This window comes from Nicotiana tabacum, chromosome 10 (assembly GCF_000715075.1).
Source record: "Nicotiana tabacum cultivar K326 chromosome 10, ASM71507v2, whole genome shotgun sequence".
Classification (NCBI taxonomy): Eukaryota; Viridiplantae; Streptophyta; class Magnoliopsida; order Solanales; family Solanaceae; genus Nicotiana; species Nicotiana tabacum.
The window spans coordinates 102258283-102272752 of record NC_134089.1 but is presented as its reverse complement, the minus strand read 5'-3'; positions in this window follow the sequence as shown (position 1 = coordinate 102272752).

Below are 14470 nucleotides of genomic sequence, written 5' to 3'. Positions count from 1 at the left end.
GGTTCGATATATTATTTAAGACTTGCCCGCAAAATTTGGTGTCAATCCGAGTAGTTTAAGGGCGTTTCAGCTCGTTGGAGGAAAAGTAAGAACTTGAAGTTCATAAGTTTGATTCAATTGGTTTTAAGGGGTGATTCTTAGATTTAGCGTTGTTTCGGACGTTCTAAAGGTTCGAGTAGGTCCGTTTCATGATTTCAGAGTTGTCGGTGTATTCGGGTGGGGACCAGGAGCCCCGAGCGTCAATCGAACAAGGCTCGAGTGAATTTGGAATTTTTGAGAAGTGCTGAAGCACCTGCGGTTGGTTGACCGCAGGTGCGAGACCGTAGAAGCGGTCCTCCTATCGCAGATGCGGCCAAGGCAGGCCAGGCCAGGAACCGCAGAAGCGGCTTCAAGACCGCAGAAGCGGTCCCAGCCCGCTTGGTCCATTTTCGCAGATGCGGTCTCTTCCTCGCGGAAGCGGGACCGCAGATGCGGTCCCCTGACCGCAGATGCAGAAATCGCTGAAGTAGTGAGTTTCATTTAATACGGGTTCTAAGTTATTTTTACCACTTTTCACTCGTCCATTGGTGATTTTGGGAGCTTTTGAGAGAAGACTTCCACCTACCATCTTGAGGTAAGTTTATCCCACTAATTCTTAGTTTAATACTTGTGTCTTAGGTAGATTAAACACTAGAATTTAGGTAAAAATAAGGGGTTAGAGCAAAACTTAGGGTTTTAATAAAAGTTAGATTTAACCACGAAATTTATTATGGAATGAATTAGAAATCATATATTATTGATCCTTAGGTTATAGAGAACAACTTTCTTCGAGAAATTTCGGAATCTGGGCACGTGGGCCCGGGGTCGGATTTTAGGAAACTTGTATTAATGGTTGGGAAATGGCTTAAATAGCTATAATTTGATCTTGTGATCTTATATTGACTAGTTCCTACCTCATTTAACTAGTTTTGGATCGTTCGGCTCCGAATTGAGGGTTTGGGATCGTTCGTGGTATTGGAAGTGCACTTTGGAGTGACGTGAGTCTCCTTTCTAACCTTGTAAAAGAGAATTGTCCCCATAGGTACAATAATTGAGTAATTTGCTGCTAAATGCAGGGGCTACGTACGCACTAGGTGACGAGAGTCCGTGCGTAGCTACTAATATGTTAATTGTCTGGGTAGTCTAGGACATGTATCATGTTATATTTGTGAATATCTCTATATTTTCTTGCTAATGTCACCACTTAGGGCATGCTAGAGACTTGGAAAGGAATATAAGCAAATGTATACACTTGTTGGACACTTGTATAAATTTACTTGGAATTAAATGCGCGTTCATGTGTTTTCTCGATATTAATTGATATTTGTGAAAACAAATAATGTAAAAAAGTCGTAAAGTAAATAGTAAGAGTCATAATCATGAACAGTAAAGGTCGTTCATGAATAGTAAGAGTCATGTAAAAAAGTCGTAAAGTAAATAGTAAGAGTCATAATCATGAACAGTAAAGGTCGTTCATGAATAGTAAGAGTCATGTAAAAACTATTTCTAAATCTTTATCCATGTCCATTTCCGTATAACTGTAATCATTGTTGTCTATAACTGATACTATTCTTTCGAATGGATTTTCTATTTTTATTTTATTTATTTTATTTTTAGCTGTTATCTTATGTTTTGTTGTTAAGACATATAGATTTTTACATCTTGCTGTGAATATTTTACTTCCTAGTGCTAATTCTATTCCAGACATTTTCCAGTATACTACTAATGATTTATCTATATTTTTATCATCTACTGCTACTGAATAGTTAGCACTTATTATAAATTTAAATTTTTGGTATATTAAGTTACCTCTTACAAATAATGAAATGCCAGAAACGTCATCAAGAATAAGTACATCAAGAAGTACATCAAGAAGAATAAATTATACCACTCCACAAAAATTAATAGAACAAAAAATAGAAGAAATAAACCCACACCATTATTATATAACAGGAATAATGGACCAAAGAAAATATTTAATACTAATAAATACAGGACAGGAAGAGAATTATGTTATAAGAGAATTGATACCAGAACAAGAGAAGTAACAATAGAACAGCAAAATTCAGAACTACCAAAAGCGTTAAGAAAAAATGAAGAAACAACTGAAAAAGAATTAATTATTGGAGGAATACCAATATTAATAAATTTTAAAATATATCAAGGCGATAAAAACATTACACTAGGAATAAAATGGTTAGAAAAAGTCAAACCATACAAATTAGAAGATAGGCAATTAACAATAAGTTATGAAAACAAGAAAATAATAATAAAATCATACACGGAACCACAATTAAAATGGGAGATAAATAGGAAAGAACTATTTGGATTATATAAATATTTGTTAACATTTGAGCTATATATTGTTTATAACAAATTTATAGTAAGAACAGATAATACACAAGTAAAATGGTGGATAACACGGAAAGTACAGGATTCAGTAACTACAAAGGAAATAAGGAGACTGGTATTGAATATACAAAATTTTACATTTACAATTGAAGTAATACGAACTGACAAGATTGTTATTGCAGACTACTATCAAGACAAAGGTACCCAAACAGATGAAAGCCAAGAATCAAAAGACATATTTACAATCCTTACTACTCTATCTTTACAGATGGATGGTATGGGAAAAAACATATTACCTCTTGCTACAAACTATTGATTATTTGTGATTTTCATGCTTAGTGTAACACTTTATTTTATTATTTGACCTTAGTAAGTATCAAGTCGACCTCTCATCTCTGCTTCTTGGAGATTAGACGGGATACTTACGGGGTACATATTATTTATGTTTTCATACTACACTTTTGTACTTAATTGTATAGGATCTGAGGAAGGTATATCTGGCTATCAGACTGGTGCACGCCCACGATTCATAGACCGAGACTTCCACGGTGAGCTGCTCCCTTCCGGTGCCGTTCAACAACTTGATGGGATCTTTCTTTACTTTTGCTGTCTATTCTATTTCGGACAGTAGGATAGTATTATTCTTTTGTACATTCTACTAGTTGCCCACTACTTGTGACACTAGGTCTTGGCACACACATTAGTAGACAGTTTTTTTGGGTTGTACAATTATTATTAAATATTACTTATCATCACCTGTTTTAATTGCAAATTAAGAAATGTTGTAACTGATTTGGGTAAGTAAAATAAGAATTTACTAATACTTTCGCGTTGGCTTGCCTGACAACGGTGTTGGGCGCCATCACGACCCTTAATGGGACCATATTCACTTTTGATAGTTCCATCATTCATGGGATTCAATCCCAATTTTAGTTGGTATATTAATTAATAAGAACAAGTAACATAAGAGAATTCGTAAAGAACTTTCTAGTTCTTTAATATTTACCTATGTGAATTCTCTTTTATTTTTGCACATTATTCTCAAAATAATATGGCTAAACCAATTATGTCAATTGGAGAAATTATCAAAATTGATAAACTTCGGGTTTATATAAAGGTGTTAATCGGGCCGGGCTGACCCGTTTTCAACCCGCTTCGGCCCGGGTCAGCCCGGTTCAGCCCGTTACTTTAGCGTTTAGGTGCGGGCTGGGACAGGTTGGGCGAGGAGCGGGTTTTAGACGAACATATTTTGGATACCGGTACACCGTAACTCCTTAAGCCCGTTAACCCGTTAACGGGTTGTTAACGGGCTGCAGCCCGATTCAGCCAGGTTACCGTTACAATTTTTTTAAAAATTATTTGGACTGTTGCCAACAGGAAAATTCAGAAATGACCATTGGGGAACGACCAGATTTTGCACAAATGGCCATTTCAGCCTCCTCCATTAAAAATATAGCCCTCCCACCCCTAATAATTAAAAAAATATATTTTTAACCTTTTAAAACCTATAAATTGCCCCCCTTCTTCTTCATTTTTTCTCACAATTCACTCTCTTACTACTCTAATTCTCTCTCAATTCTCTCTTGATATTATTGTTCTTAAATTCTCAAATCTCAGTTACTTATTATTTCAAGTTTCATCTATTATTTAGTTTAGCCATTATGAAATTATTATTATTATCAAATATCAAGTATTCAAGTGAAGTGTGGTATCAACTATCAAGTTTGGTACTTTTGGTCTATCAATTGAAGTTTAATTTTTGATATCAAAATTAGTGTGGAATTCGAAATCCCGGTACACTTGTTCCATCTCTTTCTCTTATTTGGTGTAAACTTATTTTATTATTAGGAGCTGACTGAAACCTAGCACATTTACACACACTGAACATAATATCCGGTCGACTTGCAGTTAGATATAATAATGAGCCAATCATTCCACGATACTTAGTTTCATCAATAAGGATTCCCTGTTCATCTTTGTCTAGACTCGTTGAAGGACTCATTGGTGTGCCAATGGATTTTGCATTACTCATGCCAAATACTTGAATCAGTTCCTTTGTATATTTGGTCTGACATATAAAGGTTCCTTCTTCAGATTGTTGAATTTGAAATCCAAGGAAGAATATTTGCGCTCTCATCATGCTCATTTCGAATTGCATAAGATTTGAAAATTCATTGCATACAAGAGGGTTAGCACTACCAATATAATATCATCAACATAAATCTGAATAATGAGATTACCTTCTGATGATCTTTTAATAAACAAGATAGTGTCTACTTTACCTCTTGTGAAGCCATGATCAATAAGAAAAGAACTAAGTCTATCATACCATGCACGTGGAGCTTGCTTTAGTCCATATAGTGCCTTAGTGAGCTTATATACATGATAGGGAAACTTTGAATCTACAAACCCAGGCGCTTGTTTCACGTATGCTTCTTCCTCCATAAATCCATTCAAAAAGGCACTTTTGATGTCCATCTAAAACAACCTAAATCCCTTAAATGATGCATATTCCAAAAGGATTCGTATAGACTCCAAGCGAGTTACTGGAGCGAAAATTTCGTCATAGTCGACTCCTCCTGTTGTGAATATCCCTGAGCAACTAATCTCGCTTTATTCCTTACGACCTTTCCATCCTCGTTCAATTTATTTCTGAAGACCCACTTTGTTCCGATTACAAAAACATTTTCAGGTTTGGGTATTAGTTTCCACATTTGATTTTTATGAAACTGATCTAACTTTTCCTGTATTTCTCGTACCCAACTTTAATCTTTTAGAGCTTCCTCTATCTTCTTTGGTTCAACCTGAGAGATTAATGCTAAATTTTCTTTCTTTTTTAGAGCACCCGTAGTTTTCATTCCTTCATTTGGATCCCCTATGATGATTTTTGAGGATGTTCAGGTTCGCTTCTCTATTCATTGGGATGCACTACATTAGTAGTCGACTCGATCGGATGATCTGGTACATTGCTACTAATTTCATTAGTTGACTCTATTGTAGCATATTTATCAGTTGACTCTAGAGATTTGCTTGTCTCCTGAGTTTCTTGAGCTGGATCTTCATCACCTGCAGTAATTTCTTTCTCGACCAAGGGGTTATTTTCATCGAATATAACATGTACAGATTCTTCCACACTTAATGTGTGTTTATTATAGACTCTAAAATATCTACTATTTAATGAGTAGCCTAGAAAAATACCTTCATCACTTCTTGGATCGAATTTTCCAAGGTTGTCCTTACCGTTATTGTGAATAAAATACCTACTTGTGAAGGGATGAAAGTAACTAATATTAGGACGTTTACCTTTCCATATTTCATAAGGAGTCTTCTTCAGAATGGGCCTTATGAGACATTGGTTGAGAATGTGACATGTTGTACTTACACCTTCTGCTCAGAAGTGATTTGGTAGTGAATGATGTAGTAACATGGTTCTTGCCATGTCTTGGAGGGTTCTGTTTTTCCTTTCAACAACCCCATTTTTCTGTGGTGATTGTGGTGCAGAGAAATTATGAGCGTATCCTTGATCATTACAGAAGTCTTCAAATGCTCTACTTTCAAATTCTCCTTCATGATCACTCTGAATTGTTGAAATCAGATATCCCTTTTCTCTTTCAACCTTTTTGCAAAAAATCTCGAAATTTCTTAATGCTTCATCTTTATGAGATAAGAAAATTACCCAAGTAAAACGTGAATAATCATCAACAATAACAAAAGCATATCTTTTTCCTCCTATACTAGCAGTTCTAGTATGCCCAAATAAGTCCATATGAAGCAATTGCAAAAGTTTAGAAGTAAATACAATATCTCTATTTTTGAAAGAGATTCTAGTTTGCTTACCTATTTGACATGCACCACAGATATGAGTTCTAGAAAAATTTAGTTTGGGTAGACCAATGACTAACTCATGTTTGGACAATTTTTCTATCAAATGCATGCTTGTATGACCAAATTTCCTATGCCATAACCATGGATCATCAGACATAGATGTTTAGAAAATATGACCATCTATCTTTTCAAAACCATCAAGGATTGGAGATTCAAGCCTCAACATTTGTCGGGTAGAGGTTGCATCCTACAAAGTTGTAACTAAGAAAGTCGTCACAGACTTTGTCAAGGATCTTATTGTTTGTCGATTCGGAGTTCCTGAGTCCATTGTCACTGATAATGCCACCAATCTCAACAGTGATCTATTGAAAGCCATGTGCGAAACTTTCAAAATCAAGCACAAGAACTCCACAGCATACAAACCTCAGATGAATGGAGTCGTAGAAGCCTCCAACAAAAACATCAAGAAGATACTAAGGAAGATGGTAGAAAACCATAAACAATGGCATGAGAAGCTACTATTTGCTTTGTTGGGATACCGCACAATAGTTCGCACATCAACCAGGGAAACTCCCTACGTGCTGGTTTATGGTATCAAAGCTGTCATCCCATCCAAGGTAGAGATTCCTTCTTTAAGAATCATACAGAAAGTCAAACTCAGCAATGTTGAATGGATACAGAGCCTCTATGAGCAATTGGCCCTTATAGATTGTAAAAGAATGAACGCAGTATGTCACAGTCAGCTTTATCAGAACAGAATGTCTAGAACATTCAACAAAAAGGTCAAACCAAGACAGTTTGCACTAGGACAACTGGTCCTGAAGAAGATTTTCCCACATCAAGATGAAGACAAAGGGAAATTCTCTCCTAACTGGCAAGGTCCCTACATGGTTCATAGGGTGCTAATAGGAGGAGCATTTATACTTGTAGAAATGAACGGAGAAGTCTGGCCAAAACCAATCAATTCAGACACAGTCAAAAGATACTATGTTTAGACTATTTACATTTCCTCATCATGATGTAATTGAACTACGCTTGATCTGATTCCTGTTTAAGAGGGGATATGTATGTAGCCCTGTGGGTTCGGTCATATCATAATAAAATTTCCATTTCCCCTCAGGATCAGAAATTAGGGAAGAATTTTGAGGAGGACCCTCAAAATTTTGGAGCAAGTCCAGCCAATGCCATCACTTGCCAAAAGTCGTAGATTGGTTAAGAAACTAGGGCAGAATTTTGAGAAGGATTCTCAAAATTCCGAAGAGGGTTCAACAAGTTCCATCGCTTGCAAATGGATGAAGAATCATCTACCAAACTGGGGCAGAATTTTGAGGAGGACCCTTAAAATTCTAACACAATAAAGCTGCAATGTCTCTGAAATATGTTACCATCACTAGTCCATCTAAAACTACTTGATATTTCACTATGTTTCCTGAAATAATGCTTTTTCTCATAAACAATTGCATTTTTTCAAAAACTTTATTTCCGTAACAGCCAGGTGCTACCCAGGGAAACTCAAACAAGGCATCCAGAACGGAGGAGCAAGGCCAGCAGACAAAGGCCCGAAACAACCTCCCCATACAAAACTTACAATTTTTCTTTGAGCACATGCACATCTGACGTAACCGTAGCACTCACAAATATATACACGGAGCAAAATCACTACCAATCGAGCCATCAGACACCAAATATTTCTCAAGATAAGAAATACTCTACTCTGATTTGATACCTGTTCTTTGCATGGGACTAAGCCATGTCCCGCATCTTGTATGGGACTAAGCCCTGTCCCGAGTCTTGCATGAGACTAAGCCCTTCTTCCATATTTGTATAAGGCTAAGCACTACCTTCTCTTTGTATAAGACTAAACTCTGTCTCCATCTACATGAGGCTAAGCCCTGCCTCCATATTTGCATAAGGCTAAGGATTGCCTTCTCTTTGCATGAGATTAAGCTCTGTCTCCATCCGCATGAGGCTAAGCACTGACTTCTCTTTGCATGAGATTAAGCTCTCTCTCCATATGCATGAGGCTAAGCCTTGCCTCCATATTTGCATAAGGCTAAGCACTGCCTTCTCCTTGCATGAGACTAATCTCTGTCTCCATCTGCGTGAGGCTAAGCCCTGCCTCCGTATTTCCATAAGGCTAAACACTGCCTTCTTTTTGTATGAGGCTAAGCCTTGCCTCCATGTTTTCATAAGGCTAGGCATTGCCTTCCATTTTCATTGGACTAAGCCCTGCCTCCATATTTGCATAAGGCTAAGCATTGCCTTCCATTTGCATGGGACTAAGCCCTATCCCAAGCCTTGCATGAGGCTAAGCCCTGCCTCTATATTTCCATAAGTCTAAGAGCTACCTTCCATCTTCATGGGACTACGCCATGTCCCGCATATTGCATGAGACCAAGCTCTGTCTCTATTCTTCATAAGGCTAAGCACTGCCTTCTCACGGGACTAAGCATTGTCCCTTCTTGCATAAATGTTTCTCTATTCCAGCACTATCTATTGATCCTCTTTCGGGATAAACTCTACCCTTAACCTCACTAGACTAAGCCTTGTCTTGTTAATTTTAGCATCATATTATTACATCTCATGTGCTGAAATATCGCCAACTTGTCCAAAGGCGTCATTGTCTAAAGGCATCATCGTCATAGATTGAAGACACCATGCCATGGCCTGAGGATCTCTCAAATTATCATATCATTATTCAAAGTCTTCATGGTTCAGAGGCACCATTTTCATGGCCCGAGAACATAATTTCATGGCCGGCGAATCTCCTACCTCACAATTCATGGCCCAGAATATAATAGTCTAAGGACATCATCCGCACCGTCCAGAGGCAATCTTTCATGGTCCAAAGGGAATTTCCATCACATTTAAATTTTCGCAGTAATCTACGTACTTGCATGCATCGTATTTTGAGTTTGCAGGTGATTTCGGAGGTAACTGTTTTTCAAATAGGAGCAACCTTCGCTATGGTTTCTGCTCATACTATTTTCACTTCCGATTCTCATCACTTGTCCCTCCTACCTTGTGACATCAAACTATCTACCCTATTACACATCCGATACACTCCAAACCCAAATCATAACTCCATCCGATATTACCCTTCATAAAAGAACCTTTGCCAAAATTGACTACCATTCCTACAACAACTCCATCAGCTTCGTTCACTAGTGGATACAGAATTACACATGGCCTGATTCCTGTAGAACCAGGGGTATGTAGGCAGCTCAAAGAATAGAGTCCGGCCTTTATCTTTCAAAACATTCCATTCGGTCAAAATTAACCATCATTTCTTTACCCGAAAACTCTTTCATCCTTTCCGGGTAAAGAGGGGTAACTTCTGATACCCAATTTTTCCCTATAATATTTTTAAAGTGCATATATACCTTCAAAACTATGCATTAGCATCAATTGATATTTTTTTCATAATTTCTATCTTTCTAAATTAGTTTATTCTAGTATTTTAATTATATAAATAATTATAAAATTGCATCACAAATGGCTTTCATTGATTTTATTTTGCAATTTATAGCCATATTAAGTTCAAATTATTTCACAAATGGCCAGATTTACACCTTTTGGTTACAATTGCAATAATTTTGCAATTATAGCCCATGCATACATCACTGCATTATTTTACCAGGAATTGGTCCATTATATTTTTAAAATATTGAATAATTATTTTCAAGCACTTCTATGCATGAAAATTATTTTTTCTCATTGTTAATTATTTTATAAAATGATTTTTATTCAATTACTTGGGTATTTAACAAATAGCCTTTTAATTTCTCTAATTTTTCGAACCTAAATACCAGCCCATGTCCCTAACCCAATTCACCCCAAGACCAAATTAAATTAAACATGACCCAGGCCCCCCTAATCCTGGCTGTTGATCTTTGAGATCAACGGCCCGTATTTGTTCTTACCATTTTTAATTCCAAACGACCCCCCTCTAACCTAATTCATTTCCCACCATACTCCGCCCTTCGTTCCCTCGTTTCTCAAACTCTCTCTGAGACCCAGACCTAACCCTAGTTACCGCCACCCAAAACCAGCCCTAATCCCTCCGATCCTCACTCAATCCATAGGTTTTCATAGGTGTTTGAGACCCCTGCCTGTCTCATACATCTCCTGGTTGCTCGTTTGTGTGGTTTCACGGGAAAATCTCGAAGATATCTAGTCGAGATCTTGTTCAAGACCCTCTGAGAGTTCATTGATGGTCTGTGAGTGTTTTTCTATCGATGTTTTACAGTTCAAATATCTGATTCAGAGACCAGATTCTCTTTACCCTTTCTCTTTTCTTCAAAAACTAGTTTTCGTCATTGGTTTTTCCTTAAGGTTCCCTTATTTCTTTACTGATTAACCGATTTTATAGTGTTTTGTTATATTAGGGTTTGGTTTTCTTGTTATTTTTTGGTCGAACCTCTGTGTATCCGAAGTATTTTCAAATTCTCATGGCTGTTCTTTAAGGTTCTTTCTAATTCTCTACTACTAACCGATTTTTAGCACTACGCTACTTTAGGTCTTTGATTTCTCTGACTTCTGTTGTTTCAAATTCCTATAAAATCAGCATTCTTTGAAGTTTTTACTCATTAATTCCTAATAAATGACTTGTTAGAATTAGTGTGTGTTGAAATTTTATATGTTTCTTTATTTGTGACCTTAATTGATCATACTTGCCTCAATTGGTTATCAGTATGGTTTTTGGATTTCTACTGACTCCCTACATGGAATGTTTTTGAGTCCTTACCTTAATTAGACCCCTTGTTGTGACCGTTAGTTAATTGATTGCCCCCAATTAAGGGGTCTATTCCGGATTTCTCTATGGGAATTGATTTTGTGATTGATTAATTGCTCCTAATTGATTGAACTATGATTCTTTACTTTTATTGGTTTTAATCCCTAAAGTGCTATATATACACTCTGATTCTGCTCCTTCAACACACGAACACTGTTCAGAATACACACACATACATTCAAACTCTCTCTTCTTTATTTGCTACTTGTGCTGACTATTGGTCTAGCCAGCTGAAAGCCAAGGCTAGATAGTGGAACTGACTTTCTTTTTTACATTATGCATTCTCTTCTTTAACTGGTATATCTCTAGTTAAGTTTCGAACTCAACCTTATGTGCTCGATGTCTATACATCCATGTTTGTTCTTGTATTACTTACACAACTTGTTTCTCTGTTTGTTGTTATTAAGCATGTCTAAATTATTCCTTATATATAATCAGCATGTCTGACTCCACTTAGTTCTTTGATACCTGCCTAGCATGTTTACCGAGTCCCTTATCCCCTCCCTTTAATTGGTATGACTATGTTAGTTATTTAGTTTTTTAGTGCATCCAATTGGTCCTGATTGTGTCCTTGGATGTTCAACACATCTCTGTCTTTAACATGATCCTGCTACATCCATTCTCTATGTCTTAACTGACTAGTACCATGATTAACCTGATTTAGTAGACTCCTAGTAGTTATGTACACTTGCTGTATCAAATGCTTCCCTGTTTATGTGGTTTCAGCCCTATATGTTCACAATCCCCTTCACCCCTGTTTGTAAGTCTACTTTTTGAGTGAACCTAGGTACTCTATGATCAATTGGGTTGTTTGTTTAGTATTCTTTCTTCAAAATTATTTCAAAACTATTACTTACTCCTGGTATTCTTCTCAAAGAAACTGGTCACTCCCAGTACCTTTAAAACTGTTTTTGAATCTTTTCACCTCTACTCTATTTTACTAAGTCTTTCAATACTATGTCAAGCACTCTCACCCTACTCCTAGATTGTTAATTTCTGCCCCAATGATATGTGAACTGCTTAGGGATCCTTGGAGATCTCTCTGAACTCTGGCATACCAGGGCTGACCCTTCCACACTGCACATAACTAATCCCTATTTAATAAATGGTCTTGTTGTGAGCAATGCCCGGGATTCTTGAGGTCCTTAGAGAACTCTGACCCACCAAGGCACACATTATTGGCTATGAGTTGGCTTTTGAGATTCTGTTGAAGGCCCGACATTCTGATAATTAGGGATTATAATGCATTTTACACTCCTTCTTACTTGAGTTTTGATTAAAAATGTGTACAAAATGGTTCCAAAGGCTTACATGTTGTACTTGTTTGCAGGGTTTGGTCAACAAGGTGACAATTCGTCAAAACCAGCTCAAAAAGGAGTGAAACATGCACAAGTACTAAGAACAAGTCCAAGCATAGCGCAACTAGTCCACTGCGGCTGCACTCCATTTGGTGCGGTCCGCAATGAGGAGGTTCAGAGAGGTGTCTATTTCAGGAAATCAAGCATTGTGGCCACAAAGAATTTCATGCAGACCGCAATGGACTCACCGCGGCCGCACTCGATATTGTGCGGTCCGCAAAGAGGGAGTTCAGAGAGTTGAAGATTTGGAGCTTAATGCCAATGCAGTCCGCGGTCCTTTTTGTGCGGACCGCAATAGAAGCCACCGCGGCCGCGATGCATTTTGTGTGGCCCGCGGTGGCCAAGATCAGAGAGCAAATATTAAAATCAAGAAGCCTCATTACGTCCGCACTCGATTTTGAGCGGACCGCACTGCAGGGGTATTTTTCTCCAGAAAATCCAGGCTAGTACAAATAGTTTTTTCCCATTTTAGGTCATCAGTTGTAGTTTAACGCTCAGCTGCGCTCATGAAGAGTGTTCCTTACCTATTTTGAGAAATTTTAGAGTAGTTTTATCATTGAATCTTTAAGTTGTAGCTTGTAATTAAATATATGAGTTTTTCTTCATCTATTTCTTTGTTTTCTTCTCTTATCATGAGTAGCTAGACCCATTAGCTAGGGTTGTGGCTCAACCCTAGTGTGGGTATTTGATGGGTCTTGTGTTTTAAGGCTTGAAGGTCTATGGGTGTTTGATATTTGAACTAATTGATGGTTTTAATGTTGAATTAGTGGTTGCAAACACTAATTTGTGCCTATTTAACTTGGGTTCTTCTTGAGAAAGAGAACTTGGAGTCTAGGAACATTAGTCCAATAAGGAATTAGGGCGTATTCAAGAGATTGATAGCCCCAATTAAAGAGTTAAACCTAGAGATAGTAATACCCGATTTGAACCTAAATTGCTTGCATAAATTATCATACCCAATTAGTCTTAAGAAAGTCAATTAGGGAAAAATCACTCAAACTACCGAGAGGTATAGAGTGAGAAGTATCGTGCAATGGTTATATCGTAATCCCCAACATGACAACCTAGCCTTAGACTCGAGAACCTGTCAAGTATCCACCTAGGAGAAAGTCATTACCCTTGTGCCTTCTTAACTATTTAGACAACCTTTCAAGTATCTTACTCTTAGCTTAACTTAGCTTAATTTAGCATCTTATTAATAATATTAGAAGTAATCAAAAGGCCAACTATTATTAGAAGTGCAATTAAGAGCAATTACGCATCTCGAACTTAGATAGAAACCCAATTCCCATTTTTAGCTCCCTGTGGAAATCGATCCCGACCTTCTCGGATAATGTGAGCACGTGATTTTTGCCCTAAAGAAAATTATTCCCAAATTTCAAAATAAAACAATTTCTTATTATTTTATAATTTTTGTGAATTTTATGTCATTTTCTGGTAATTGTTGCATTTTATTTGTGCATCTTCATTCATACGAAAAATACAAGAGTACATGTGGCATTGGTGTAGGATTTAATTTCATATTTTTAGAGTTAATTGATAGTTTAAAATTGTTTTCATATGAAGAAAACGACAAAAAATGACTTTGTGCAACTTTATTTTAGTTTGTGGAATTTGTTTTGAAGTTTGGAAGTGGGGAGCCCGCCTCTATAACAAGGGAATACATTTCAGTCTTTAAATTTTAAGTTTTAATGTGGGGAGCTCGCACCTATAACAAGGGAATACATTTAAGTCTTTAAATTTTATGTTTTGAAGTGGGGAGCCCGCCCCTATAACAAGGGAATACATTTCAGTCTTTAAATTTTAAGTTTTGAAGTGGGGATCCCGCCCCTATAACAAGAGAATACATTTCAGTCTTTAAATTTTAAGTTTTAATGTGGGGAGCCTGCCCCTATAACAAGGGAATACATTTCAGTCTTTAAATTTTAAGTTTTGAAGTGGGGAGCCCACCCCTATAACAAAGGAATACATTTCAGTCTTTAAATTTTATGTTTTGAAGTGGGGAGCCCGCCCAAATAAAATGAAATAAAAGGAAGGCTTTAAAAAGGTTGGCCTAAACGAAATTACCTACCCAATTTAGTCCCCAGCCTAGCCGGACCCTGGCCCAAATCACCCGCCCCAG